We start from the raw sequence: 15,270 nt of genomic DNA, 5'->3' as shown, positions 1-15,270 counted from the left end.
CGACAAAATCTTCATCGAACCTGTACCAGCAATCAACAGCAGAATGACCTTCTTTCTTGCAGACTTGGCACTTCACCTTGGGTCTGCCAGAGTTGTTGTAGCCGCCGCGACCTCGTCTACCAGAGCCGTTGCCGCGGCCACGATTGCGACCGCCTGAGCCATTGCCGCGGCCACGGTTGTAGCCACCTCGACCTCGGGTGGCAGCGTTTGCTGATGGCGAGGTTGATCCGTGGAGTAGCTCCATGCGTTGCTCAAAAGCAAGAAGTTGGCTGTAGAGCTCGGTGACGCTGATAGGTTCAACACGAGCAAGGATAGCAGATACTACCGGGTTGAATTCGATGTCGAGGCCGGTGCAGATGTAGGAGACAAGTTCTTCATCATCGATGGGCTTGCCGGCCGCCGCCATCTCATCACCAAGAGCACGCATCTTCCCGACGTACTCATCGACGGATGTTGCTCACTTCTTCGTGTTCGCCAGTGCGATGCGAGTGTTCACCGCACGTGCCCGAGTTTGGGATGCAAACAGCTCCTCCAAGGTTTTCCACAAGTCTGCTGCGGTTACACAGCTGGCGACTTGTTTCAGAACATCGCGTGATAGCGACGCGACGAGGTAGCTGAAGACTTGCTGGTCATAGGCCAGCCAGATCGTGTATCCTGGATTTGGCACCTTTTGCTTGCCGTCTGGTCCTCCATCAATTTCCTTGGCAGGAGCGGGAGAAGATCCATCGATATATTGCACAAGCTGTGCGCCGCGGATGGCAGGAAGAACCTGCAGCTTCCAAAGAGCATAGTTGGACTTGGAAAGCTTCTCAGTCACGGGATGACCGAAAGTAGATGGGAGGACGGCGCTGGTGGTGGAGCTCGACATGGATGAACTTTGATTAGAGGATGGCTCTGATTACCATGTGAAAGTTTTGGGAAGCGTTGAACCTCCCGTAGGAGGCCGCACCTTTGTTAAATAGGCAAGAAAACGCCCCTTGCGTGGCTTACAAGATATACATCCAAATCTGTTAAAGGTTGAGATAGACTACAACTACTTGACCGGATTACAACAGCTCGTACAACAAACTACCTCTTCTAGAACCTATATCTCAACCATAACAGATTTGATGTTGGTTGTTACAAATAAGACATCATACATGTTAACAGGGGTGGATCTGGAGGCGTGCTACGCCGCCACCGAAGATGTCTCTTGTGAGGTGGATGGAGGGGGAAGGCTGCAGGGGCATGATTGTGTTTGGTGGGGAAGAGAAAGAACTTTCGGTGGGAGAATCTGGAGGCGGGCCAAGCCGCCGCCGAAGATGTCTCTTGTAAGGCAGAGGGAGGGGGAAAGCTATAAGGCACGATTGTGTTAGGTGGGAAAGAGAAATGAATTGCGGTGGGAGAATAAGGTAAGTATTGGAAGGGTGCATTGCATCCTGTGGGTGGTCACGTACCCTGACCTTTTGGCACCGAATGCGAACAAAATTTGGTGCAGACGGCATGCAAAACCGCTCCTTTGCAGCCCTAGTCCAGATGCTTGCCATCTGTCCATCTAGCCCATCGGACGCAGGGCCTGCACCCAGATCTACTCGACTCCTCAGGGCTCAGGCTCCATGCATGGGGTTGGCTTCACCCAGGCTCTTCTGATCTCCAGCCAGGCACCTCTCTCATTTGCTGCAGCCGCAGCCACATGTCATCTCGTCCGCGGCGCCAGCTCTCTTATCTACTGCCACCACGTTCCGCTCCACGCTTATCTACGCAATTTGCTTCGATGGTAAAAACATAGGTGGAAGGGAAGGGGTGCACGCACGTACCAATAGCAAAGAGGTAAGGAGCACAATGGACACCCAGCCAGCGGGTGCCGCCGCCGCACGCCGCTCGCAATACATCACATGAGCACCAGGGATCGCTATATATTGTCCTATGAATGTGCACAGGGCATAGAAGGGAAGAGGTGAGGTTGTGCTTTATTTTTATATTCCAACAATAGAATGCTCAGTGTCTTGCAAACCATCCAGATCGACTCCAGTCCTCACTTGATACTTGATAGCAGCAATGACACATAATTGAGATATATTACTCGCTTTTGTTTTCTTACGTCTTGCAAGAACTTTTCCATATATTTGTTAGTACTCCGTTTATAGTTAAAAAACAAGTGTTGGTAAGAGTTGCATGTACGAAGAGACTTTGGTTATCCATATCTCTTCAAACACTCTAATATAGTAATAAGACGTATTGAAAATAGTAATGTACAAAATTTTTCTTCAATAGCGGTTCCAAAATATTATACTTTTTATATTATACATGCATCTTATAATAGAATATATTAATAAAAATATGTTCCTGTTTAGCCCATCTCTATCTCAAGCAATAGATAATTATTTCTGAACAAAGAGGCTATGAATTTTTATGTAGGTAATGACTTCCTGTAAGCATGCCATAATTTTGCTCTTCTGCACAGCATACTTATCCATCGTTCATCATTGAGTGGCCATCTTTTCCACTCACCGCCAAAACTCACTAGCTATTTTTTAGAGATAAACTTCTCCGCCACCATCTCCCTTTCTCTCCCTTTCAGCCCCTCGACCGGCTGGGTCCCGGCCTCCTCGCTCCTCTCGACCTCACCTTCCCAACTCCTGGACCACGTGGGGCGGCACAGTGCAGAGGGCGCAATACAACATTATGTATTTTTAAAGGAATAAATTTGTTAGGAATGTTTTTGGTTTGCTTTGTTAAGTCTATTTATAACTATTTGGCAAAATTCCAACATGTGTTTAGGCATCACTAAAAATTACAAGGCAACATTATTAACTGCTGGTTTTTAGGCCTTTTCCTCCAAAATAATATTGATATCATTCCTTGATTTTATCACTTGTTTTACATTTCAGTAATTCTATAGCATCACCATGAGATCTTTCTTTTGTGTTCTCTATTAGTTTTGTTCCGATGTTTCTCTCACCAATACATCGATGATGTTCATATCACAGTTGTAAATTAGGCAAAATGATGTAATTCATTAGGTCATAATATGCTACTAAGTTAGACAAACCAATATACTTTAGTAGGCAATAACATGGTTCTGAATTAGCAATAATATAGTTGTGGTTTTGAACTAGGCAAAACAATGTAATCCAGCAATCATATTTTGTACTTTTCCATCAGTAAAAGATGTGGTTAGAACTATGCCAAAATGCAATTTCGTAGGCATTTTCTTTACTTTTTTCATCAGGTAATCACATGGTTACGTCGAAGCAAAACAATATAATTTAGTAGGCAACTTTTCATCTTTATTCTTTTTTGCACTATAGTTACTCTAATCCATCTCCATTTTCCTTGTTACATTGCAGGTCACAGAAATTATTCAGTAGTGAGAGGGGAACCCGGCCAGATAAGGTCATATGGTAGTAGATATTAGGCACTTCAACTGTTAAGAAGGAGAAATGCTATGTGCAGTGATTCATGTTGTTTTTGTAAATTGTAACAAATCCAGCACATAAGGCTGATGTGAACTGCTGGATATCTGTTTATGCAGTTTTTCAAGAACAACCAAGATCTAAATCTGCCCGTCCGAGTGATTTTGCCGAAACCAATGAGCTTTAGATCAGGCAGTAGTGGATCTGTTTGGGAAATCCTGATTAAAATTGTAGATCAGGTTCTCAAATTTTAGACAAAATAGTGGATTTGTATGTACACATGTACCATGAGTAATTTTTTTGAATTTCAATTAGTTTGTCAGTGAAAACCAAGGCTGTGGTTGTGTTTGTCCATCTGGGAAAATCCGCATATTTCTTTGGGTGGTATGTTGCTTCCTGAATAATAGAGAGTAAGAACAAAACTACCATAAAGGGAAAACTGCCTACGTATTTCCCAAAAAGGAAGCCGTTCCGCACGCCTAAAAATACCGCCGGCCGATACATTAGGGCGTGATTGGTTTCAGGCTGAAGTGAGCCAGGCTCGTACCAACGAGCCAGGCTCTCGGTGGCCAGGCCGAGCACATGCAACCATGCTGTGATTGGTTACCTGTTTATTTCTAACCAGGCTCTTAGGTGAAATTGTTTGGTTGGCTGCATGGTAACCTCTGCATCATGCATGGCCAGAGCCAGGCCCGGGGGAAATGCCGAATTTGCCTGCATCTTCCGAGCCAGGCTCGCCAGCGGCTTTTGCATCTCCACAGCCAGGCCCAACCGATGATCTAGGCAACTAATCAAGATAGAATTGCATCCCATGGGCCTGGCCAGGCTGAATCAAGGCAACCAATCACCCATTTATGTAACACTTGCAAAAAATAATGCTATGAAACAGATTGTTTCAGGCTTTTACATGCAAAATTTAGAAAGTGACTGATCGTAGCTCTCGACTGGTAAATATCCTTCTAAATTTATTCCAATTTAACTTGTGTTTCGTCAATCTCGAGTATCTACTGGCTCAGTCTCCTCGCTAATTGGATTAGGGTTGTATGCATGTATTCATAGATGTGATCGTGCAGTGCATGCACGTATGTGAGTATCTGTACTGTGTTTTGCAAAACAGAAATACATGAAGTTGGGGTGACCCTGGCCGATCACGCTCACACTGCCTCATTGTACAGACTATATATCATTTGGGTGACAAATTATTCTTAATCTATAGCTTGAAACAATTTCTGTTCTCCGCATGAGTTTGAAAGTATTTGTTTTCGTCCATCACCAAAGTCAAAGTGGGCCAACTCCATGTTTTTGCTGCTACTCTCCTAGTGGTATTGGTACAGAGCTGTGCGTGGCAGCAGCCACAAATCACTACAGTGGCAACATACTTATCGGTAAGGTGTGCTGATTCAAATTTTTTAATATATTTATATCTTAAACTTCAAGTTGTTTTCAAATCTGTTAGAACAAACTAGCCTATCAAACCGTACTTTCGTAATATAAAAATAAAGCTTATAACTAATAATATAATTATCTATCTCACGTTCTCTTTCATTTATTAAACATCCTGACACATAATCTAAAATAAATATTTGTCATTTGAAAGGAATCGGGTGCCGTAGCCTAAGAGGGGGAGGGGATGAATTAGGCAAACTAAAAACCTTAACCTCAAGCTCCAACTACTTGCACATAAATTAAACTAAGATCATGCTATCTAGATGTGCAACTAGTGTTCAACTAGTGTGAAAATCCTCATCCCAAAAGAGTTATGCAACTTATAGTCAATCTTATCAAGATTCTACTCTAGAAAGCAAATGCAAACAAGGATTGCAATAAGTAAATGCGGAAGCTTAAAGAGGGATGAGAGAATACAAACTCTTGTGACACGAGGATTTATCTGATCCCGTGGTTCGGTTAGCCACAAAGGCACACCTACATCCACGTTGTTGAAGCACTCACAAAGAGTATTGCTTCTCGGCCACCAAGTCTCTTCCGTGAACACTCACGGTCACCTTGGCCCCGGGTTCCACTAAGGAGCTTCTCCACCAAGGAAGGGGGTCTCCACGTCCCCCGCACAAAGCTTGTCGTCGCCGCTCCACACCAAGCCGGAGGGTCGAAGACGTGCCAGCGAGTCACCGAGACTCCAAGGATGGCCGGCTCACCGAGATATTCTTGTTGGCTCACTCAAGAACCAGCCACAAGGTACAACACCTTGCTACTACACTCACTCATGAGCTATCCTAGCACTCTCACTTACAAGGATGTGCTAAACCTAAAGGATTTGATCACTTTGCTCTTGGGTTGGCTTGGAGATGTTCTTGGATGTGTGTAGGTCTTCTCTGAACTCCAGCAAGCTTCAAATGACCGTGGAGAGCCACTTATATAGGCCACCAACTCAGATAGCCGTTGAGTAGCCGTTGCTGCTTTTTTTTGCATAGCGTCGGATAATCCAATGTGTTATGTGACCAAGGCGTCGGATCATCCGACCTCACTGTCATCTCCACGGTAGCCATTAAGTTTCAAACCAACTGCCGACGTCATTTGTCTGAGCCATTAGTCCGACCCTCTTTTAACCATGTGTCGGATCATCCGGTGTCACTGGCTGTTTGAATTCTTTCCAACGTTCACTGATCAATGCCACAGACAATTACTCCGACGCTCAGAGAGAGGCCACGTCGGATCATCCGATCCTGAAGCGAGTTCTCCAACTCGAGAAACAGGCTCTCTGGTGAATCATCTGATGCTTAGTCTGACGTGCTCATTTGACCCAATCGGATAATCCGTACCCACTAGTAATTTTCAGACCCTAGAAACATGCTCTTTGAGTAATACTACTACTTCAAAATGCGAGCCTGTATTTACTGCGTCGGATAATCCGGGTTCTTTGATATGTTTATCCGACCCTGTGTATTCGGATTATCCGACCCAACTGAAAAACTCCTGTTTCTGTTGTATTTGTCCAATTTATCGCATCGGTCATTTGGACACGTTAGTTTATATCTCTGCTTTTTCACTGCGACTTGATATCTCTGCGGAGGATTGGACGCTTCGTCTCGACGGTGCATTGGACGTCTTGTCTCGACGGTGCATTGGACATCTCGTCTCGCCGGTGCATTGGACATCCCGTCTCGGATATGGTTTGGACGTCATCCAAGGGACCTAAGAAATCCTACAAGTATGATCTCGCAAACTCGTTAGTCCCATTGATTGCGTTGTCATACGATCACCAAAATCACTTGATATGGCCTAAATGGGGCCATGTTCGTTACATCATTATCTAGTTATAATAGATTTTATTTTAAATCACAACCCATGTGTCTAGTTGACAACTTTTTTATTTGATATCATCTTGTCAACAAAAAACTAAGTTTGAATTTCTCAAATTTGAAATTTAAATTTTGTAAATGACCTCGTATGGAGAAACTACCAAAATAAAAGTTGTAGATCTCAAAAAATTAGGGAACTTTGTAGTTGACAACTTTTAAATTTGAATTTGTTTAGAGCCTCAAACAACCAATTCACACTCAGTTTAGTATAATATATTGAGAAAGAAAATGGAGTATAGACACAAGTGAGAGTGTGATGTAGTAGTAGAGGAGGTTACACCTGAGGGGGAGGTTGTGTGTTTGAATCCTATCAGCCGCATAACGCACTATTATTGTACGAAAAATGCTGGTGCCTGAAACAGGGTCCGAGGCAAATGAGTGGAATCCCGTAGTGTATTCATGTATGTAGAACAGGGGAAGGATTACTACCATAGTCTCAAACACTTTGCTTCTGTCATATTTAAATGTGCATCAATAATTGAGAACTCAATACTGTTAGATCTGCTAAGGACGTAATTAGCACATAAACCACATGATCTTACTTTAGCAAACAATAACTATCACTGCTAAAGTCCGAACTTTAAGTCCCGGTTGGTAACACTAATCAGACTAAAAAGAGACTTAAAGTTCCCCACCCCATAGTTATTGGACCTGGGACTAATCCCTTCATTAGTTCCGAGCCTAAAATCGTTCGGGACTAATGAAGGGGTCAATGTCCCCTTTGTGTAGTGGTGGTGGTTTGTTGATTTAGCCGAGTGGATAAACTTCACAAGGTCTCAAATATTTTTTTAGCGAATGCAGAATGGAGTTAAGTTTGGTTTTATTGAGGGGAAGCTATACATGTGCTAGCAACATTTGAGCTCAGTGTCAAGCAGTATTCATTCCAGATAACAAATAAAATTGGAAGCGTTTGAACGGGCTCATTACTGGAGTTTGGACTTCTACAAATAAGAAATAGCAATATTATACTGAATGCTGCAGGGCAATCGAAAGATGAGTTAGCATGATATAGCTCACGCCAATCGAAAAGCAGGGCAGGTTCACGAAGAAGATGATTGGTAAAAGAATAACTACAGGAATGAGCAATATCATCGCTAGATGTCAGTAACAGGAAGCGTAGGTTTCTCATAAGAAAAAAAAATAAAACAAGCGTAGGTTTGAGTTGCCTGTAAAAATAACTCTCATCATAAGAATATTCGATTGAAATTTTGAAAATTGTACGCCAGATTTGTCTTCAAAAGTGGTTTGAAGTACTATTTTATTTTTATTAATTTATTTTGCAAGCATTTTATAGCCGTAATTTATGATCGAAGTAGTTTCTTGGCTACGTCTCCATCTAAATAACTTTTGTTGTGATCAGTGTGAGTATGCTTTTTCATAGTATTTGTGACTATGCTTTGCTTTCTGTTAGCTGCAGGGCCCCCAGCGGAGGAACCAAATGAGACCGCCATCGTGCGGCCCAGCCAAGTGTCCCGGTCCAGACTACCAAACGTACTAGCCCATGGGCCTGGCTGAAGCGTTGTCCAGGCTACCAAACGTCCCGAATGCCTCGGCATTAAGACCCAAAAGAAAATAAAGATATAAATAAAAGGCATGCAGTTGAGCATAAAAAATTCTATTTCACGCCCAGAAATGGAACAGCAACTCCAAAAGGTATCATACTGCAGCTTCTGAAAAGCATCATACTACGCAAGGCACCCAAGGGTCAGGCAACAGTAACAAATTGATCCTGGCATGCTTAAAAATCTAGCTAACACAAGTTGGCTCAGATCTACTAGAAGATAGGGTGGGCTAAGGAAATTAACGAGATTATTAAGCAAAACAGTCAGCTGCTAAGTACGCAAATTTCATAACCAAAGACACATGAGAAGCACAAGTGCACAACTAACTAAGCACTACAGTACAGTACACGGGAAAGCAAGTTACTAGGCAACATGTACTACAAAATGAAGATTTTATAATCTACTGAGGAGGTAGCTGGTCTTTGAAGTTCCAAATAAAGAATGTCTTTTGCAGCAATCTCCTACTATATATATAGCTCTTGTCTGTGAACTTCACCATTTCTAGTAAAATCTGTTTACTGCATAGACCACAAACTAACAATAGATATATTTTGATACCATGAGACAATTGTTGAGACAATGTACCAAATGAGAGTGGAAAGGAAAAATCATAAAAGGGTTACGACCAAGGCTAATTTTAACATCTACATTCAAAGGGATCAGTTATAGACAAATCACGGATATGGTCAACGTGCATAACAAAACGCTGACATCCATTTGCCGTAAAATGTAACCGTGCACCTCTTGAAGCCTTTTTCTCCATCTGAAGCATCTCATGTTGTTCTGCAATAAACTCCTCATTGTAATCTTTACTTTCAACCTCAAGTGTCATTAACTCTAACTCTCTCGCATTCAGTAGAAAGAATGAGGCAAAGTTGACTTGTGATCTGATGCCTTGATACTGCGCCAACACTATTGTCTTGAGACGGATATCAGAGCATTTAATGAAATCCCCATGTTTGCGACGCCACCAATTCATTTCTCGGCCTGAAATACAAGACTGCAGAGCAAGCAGATTAAAATAGGGAAACTCAAACCACATTGCTGGTAAAAAGGATTGGCATAGCAACAAGCCAATGAAAAGAACATGTATGAACAACTCGAGAACTGTCAGTGAAGAGAACTTTACCATTATGTACAACTTCTCTAAACATGGAAAGCATTTCATCAAGTCAATAACCATATCAAGTTTAATATCACGTGATTTGAGAGCCAGAATCTTGACACTGCGCACCACCGTAGTCAAGCTCACAAGAAGGAATCCCTAAATCAAGCATAAAAAGAACATACCATTAGGCCATATGCAGATTATATGAAGTAACCAAAACAATAGATAGCAGCCTTTAGTTGGGAAGAAACTAAAACGTAGTAGCTACCTGAAGAACCGTGGTGCCAAACACGAGTAAGGAATCTAGCACTAGCACAGAAATGATTTGGTGTGGCGGGCAAAACATATCTGTGCTGGCAGGTGGGACGCCCGCCAGCATTCTTGTGCCAGCACAAATGGCCATTTGTGCTGGCGGGCGGGTCACCCGCACTACTACAAAAACGTTGATTTGTCCCGGTTGGGAAACCGCTGTTGTCCCGATTTCCCAACCGGGAACGCCAGTCCGGGACAAAAGGGGGTGCCCTTTTGTCCCGGGTCTGGCAACCGGGATAAAAGAGGACCTTTTGTCCCGGTTGGTAACACCAACCGGGACAAAAGGTGCAGCTAGCGCCCACGTGGCTGGCGCACCCTTTTGTCCCGGTTGGTGTTACCAACCGGGACAAAAGGTCTCTTTTTTTCATGTTTTTCTTTTCTCAATTCTTTTTCTATTTCAATTATACTTTTCTATTGGAATTAAGTGTGTATGATCTCCATTAATATATACATATATATATAGTTACTTATATATTATTTTTCCTAGATTGTTTTCATATATAAATTAATTCACTTATATATATATATGTATACACATATCTATACATGTGAATTCCTTTACATATAAAAATGTCTAGGACCAATATTATATAAATATATATATATACACATATATTATTGGAGTGCTTATATATATAATACATACATACTCTGTCATATTTGCATAGGTATATTCGTTCTTAATTACATAGTAGAATTCGCCTTTTGGAAATTTAATACATACATACTCATAAATAGAAATTTAATACATAGACACACATATATATTTACAAAGTTATATTCGTTCTTAATTACATATATACGCGTATATTGTCATATTTGCTGTGATTGTCAATATTAGATATTCCATCATAGTAGAATTCGCCTTTTGGATCGAGGACTTGCTCAACAATAAATCCGGAGAATTGTTCTTGAATCGCCATAATCTTTTCCTCCGGTATGAGTTTATCGCGCATCTCCCCGACCTATGGAAAAAGGGGATAATTAATTTCGACTAATTAAAATACGAGTTCAAATATTAACAAGTTTTTTTACTTACTTCCTCCTCCCAATCTGTCCAGCCCTTTGGAGGACCTACCAGACCATGGATGTTCTCGCATACATAGTATGCGCACAATACAGTGCCTGGTTTCTGCCTCATACACTTTAAGAGAGAAGAAATTATCAGGTATTTACATGAATATATAATAAAACTAATGAATCGTGCAACGAATCATCCAAGCGCGTACCGGAAAATCTGTCTTGATCTTCAATTCCTTGTCAAATTTACCTGGATGATTTTTAGCGAATTCTTTCCAAACCCTGTGCATGATTAGAACAATTATAGTCAAGTAACAAAGTGATTCAAATTATCGGTCATCGACGGAGTAGTGGTAGAATTACTTTTTCATCATGTTAAGAAGATTTTCGTATTGTTCTGGAGGTCTCCTCAATGAGTCCATAACCACGAGTAGGCTCTTCTCGGGAATTATGACAATTAGGACAAAGTGTTCACTGCAAGATTATACGGAGGCAGTTCTTGGTAGTTAAGGTTTAAACAATTCGATTACAGAATAGAAAGAGTTAGACGGAAGGAATCACTCACGCAAAGTTGTAAGGAAACAATATCATTTGCTTGTTGTGATGAACGCTTATGTACTTGAACAAGTTTTGGAATATCTCATCGGAATTGTCACGTAGAAGCCTCCAATTACAAGTAATTGGGTCGATGAAGCCGAGGTGAGAGTATCCCTTTCTTCTGCAAGTATGTATCTCCATTCTACATGATACCGAATAAATCAAGAGATCAGTATGTTGAGATCATGCAAAACAATACGTAAGGAGAGTAAAATACTTACAGAACCCACAAGCCGACCATAGAGATGTCGAGGGCCTCCTGATGGAATAGTTGGTAAATTTCTTCCCAGTTTATCCATATAATGGCCTCCCCCCGTAAGAAATCGTCATCTTTAATCTTTGCGCCCTGCATGAAGATGCAATCGGCCATCGCACGCATGTAGTGCTGGTGCAGCTTATACATTTGCGTTGGAAGCACAGACACTACTTCGGGGGGTACAAGAGTTTTGCCGATCTCAAACGTCCATTTGACGACCACATCGGCCTTTGGAATATCTTCTCCCCCTGCAATCTGAGCGGCCGTCAGGTTTGATTCTTTCAAAAATGTAACAAAGTCTTGTTCTTGCGTCGTCTGTCCCACTACGAGAGGCTCTATTGATTGTTTCTTTTGGGCTCTGAGCTGTGGAACGTCGGACGACGACGACTTTGATTGTCTCTTCTTTTTCTCAGTAGTTTTGATAATTGTGCGTTCGTAGTCTGAAGGGGGTTCTCTCGGAATGAATTTTCTCTTATTTGCTTTGCACATTCCCTTAAAAAATTTCAAATCTATCGGATTTATCACTTTCTCGGGCTCCGGCTTCGGCTTCGGCTTGAAGTGCTCTTTAACTCTTTCTTGAGTTATCCGATTGCATTCTTCAAGGCTCATGTCCCAGGGTTTAATAGGAGCCTCCTTGGTTTTCTTCTTCTTTTCCTTCTTCTTTGGAGGCTCCTTAGCCGGTGCAGCTACCTTCTTTGCCGGCGGCCGTTTCTGCTTCTTTGCCGGCGGCGGAGGGGGTGACCATGGAGGCGACGGTGACGCTTGAGTGTTCATCAGCGCATGAGATGATGGTGATGGAGAATGTGCCGGTGAACCTTGTCGAGACAGTGCTGCCCTTGGGGAGTTTTGCGGAGATGCCGGTCTTGGAGAGGCATGCTGAGATGCCGGTCTTGGTGTTTGATCATCCGACTTTAGGACAATGTAGCGCTTATCCCATAGGATGTAGCCATGAATGGCTTCTGCTAGTGTCCTCTCCCCATCGCCTCCAGGAATATCAAGCTTGAGCGTCTCCCAACCCTGGCACACCTGCTCCACGCCAACTCTTGTGTATCTAGGCGGAATTTGCTGCCCGTGGTACACGTCGCCTGGTTCGGTTGGCATGGCGGTACCGTACGCAACAGTGAACATTAAGTTCTTAACGGCAGTCTGCAGGTCACAAGGTGTCCGGTGGGTGATCTCATCCACTGGAAATCGCTGCGGGGCCGACGCTTCAACTGCGGCCTGGATCCCCGTGGGCTCGGCGGTGGCGACGTCTGTGGAAGCGCAGCTGCTTTTCCACTGAGACAGGTGATCGGTTGCGACACTAGGCTCTGGAGGCAACGTTTGCGCTTGCTGTTGCTGGCTCATTGCTACGGCCACTTGGCATTGAACCTCTTCCTCCAGTCTTTGATCGTGTGACATGAGCCGTTCCTCTAGCCTTTGCAAGTGCTCCCGCTCATCATTCTTTCTTCTTTGCCGGCTTCTATATGAATCAATGTAATCCCTGAACCCATACTTCCACGGAACCACGCCTTTGCCTCTTGTGCGGCCCGGATGCTCTGGATTCCCAAGGGCATAAGTCAGCTCGTCCCTCTCTCTATCCGGCAGGAATGTTCCCTCGGCCGCTGCTTGTATGGCCTCCTGTAGTCTCTGGGCTGCTCGCTGGATGTTTGTCCCATAGATGCAGTCACCAGTCAATGAGTCCAAGCTTCCCCCGTGACCATAAAACCAGGTCCTTGACCTTTCAGGCCAGTTCATGGTCGCAGGTTGGATGCCTCTGTCAAGCAGATCCTGCTCCATCTTCTCCCATTTGGGTACTGCAAGCTTGTAGCCTCCTTGGCCTAGAGTGTGATGGTACACTTTCTTCGAGGCGTTGTCTTTGGCCTTCTGCACCTTCTGAAGCCCAAGCTCTGAAGACTTGTATTCCACAAATGCATCCCAGTGACCCCTGAGCTTTTCGAGCTCGCCGGTAAATACGGGTGTGGTCCTGGTCTTGATATATTTCTTCGTCAAAATTTTCTTGAATGATCGCAGCTGTTCGGCCATCTTACTCAGGGTCCAGCGCTTGCATATCTCTTCGGATTCAGCTGGAACCGTGAAGTTTTTCTTAAGCTCCCGCCAGCACCATTCTTTTTCTCTTTCGGGTACCGCATCCCGTTCCTCGCTTAGATTGGAAGCTTTCCAGAGCCTGAAGCTGATCGGGATGTGGTCCCTGACAATACATCCGGATTGTCTTATGAATTTTTTGGCGGCAGCTTCTGGAGCGATCGGTTCGCCATCTGGACCAACTTCCGTTATAATAAACCGCCCTTCCAGTTTTTTTGTTGGGCCTCGCTTCGTCTTTTTCTGCTGCGACGATGATCCAGACGGCTATAAAAAAACATTCATAGTATTCATATAGATTCAGATGAAAATATGATTGTCACTACAAATAAATATAATTGTGATATGTACATTAGCACTTTGTTCAGCAGCAGCGTCATCCTGAATAGATGGTGCCTCAATTCCATCACCGGACATATTCAAATATATGTCGGTATTGCTGCCATCATCAGCTTGTTCAGCGACATCTCCTTGACCGTCGCCAATCATATTCAACAAGAACTGTTCGTCTTCCGCGTCTGTGTGTCGCGGATCCATCGTAACTAAAATATGAATACAAATAAAACCCTTAAAAATTATCTAAATAATCCACATATTTGCGAGCATTTGACTAAGTACCGATCGATGGACGAGGTCGAGTAATATTCTCTAAGTAATTCAAGAAATGAACTTGAAATATTCTATCGATAATTTCACTAAGTACCGATCGATGGATGAGGTCGAGAAATATTTCACTAAGTAATTCAAGAAATATACATGAAATATTTAAAAGAAATTTAAACTCACTTTACACATACATACATACATACATTCATAGATTTAAAAATTTGTAAATATACCTTTATTTACACAACAAATTATGATTTCACTCTTAACAACAAATTATGATTTCACTCTAAATAACATGAACTCTAAATTATGATTTCAAATTATGAGCATGTCCCAAAGTTACATGAGTGTAGCTTCCTAGCTACTGAAAATGAGCCCCATAATTGGTCGTCGATGTCGATCTCAGTGCTGCAAACACTCGACACACTCTGAAAACTAAAAATTAAAGAACATTGGGGAACTATACAGAGGCAGGAGCTTCCCAACGTAGCGAGAGGTTCTGGGGTTGAATGGAATGGAGAAGGTGTTGAGGGGACTCTCGTAGTAGGACGATCTTTTAGGAGATGAAACCTCGGTGTCAAATGCAGTGGGATTCAGCCTTTCTCCACTATGATTCCATCTATTTTTAGGTACAGGCAGCTTTAGTAGTTTATGTACCAGGCTGCATTACTTTTACCTTTTAGGTAACAAATGTATTGTTGAATGATTGATCGCTCTTATACTAGTTTACCATACTTCTTAGTACACAATTCTCGTAATTTTCTAGACCTTCATTGATCCTGTACAATGCTAAATTAACCATATAATTTGCTACTTTCTTTGAATTGTGCCGATTTCATCAGGTTCTTTTGTTGTGGTTGATTTTATGGACTTAGGTCTAAGTAGCACGAAACTAAAAGTTTTTTATTAGTAAATGTTATAGAAAATTTATGGATCCATGTTACTTACTTGCCAAGAGTTTTCTTTCTAGTAAATCGAAGTCAGCAATTTACGTCAATTAAGTTGGACCCTG

At 42.7% G+C, this 15,270-nt stretch overlaps 1 long non-coding RNA gene and 1 other non-coding gene across 2 annotated transcripts; both read right to left on the bottom strand.

Annotated features, from left to right (window-relative positions):
* Window positions 1–249: 249 nt before the first annotated feature.
* LOC120663168 lies at window positions 250–388 on the bottom strand. The gene has a single exon (XR_005670390.1). It is a non-coding gene; the product is annotated as a small nucleolar RNA Z247 (small nucleolar RNA).
* Window positions 389–8,850: 8,462 nt separating this feature from the next.
* Window positions 8,851–9,690, bottom strand: LOC120658734. Its single transcript, XR_005668824.1, has 3 exons — window positions 9,651–9,690; window positions 9,404–9,538; window positions 8,851–9,274 (listed from the first exon to the last, which is right to left on the bottom strand). It is a non-coding gene; the product is annotated as an uncharacterized LOC120658734 (long non-coding RNA).
* Window positions 9,691–15,270: the final 5,580 nt, after the last annotated feature.

The sequence above is a fragment of the Panicum virgatum genome, chromosome 2N (genome assembly GCF_016808335.1).
Source record: "Panicum virgatum strain AP13 chromosome 2N, P.virgatum_v5, whole genome shotgun sequence".
Lineage (NCBI taxonomy): Eukaryota > Viridiplantae > Streptophyta > Magnoliopsida > Poales > Poaceae > Panicum > Panicum virgatum.
Note: the sequence above shows the minus strand (reverse complement) of the source record. Positions and strands in the feature narration are given on the sequence as shown.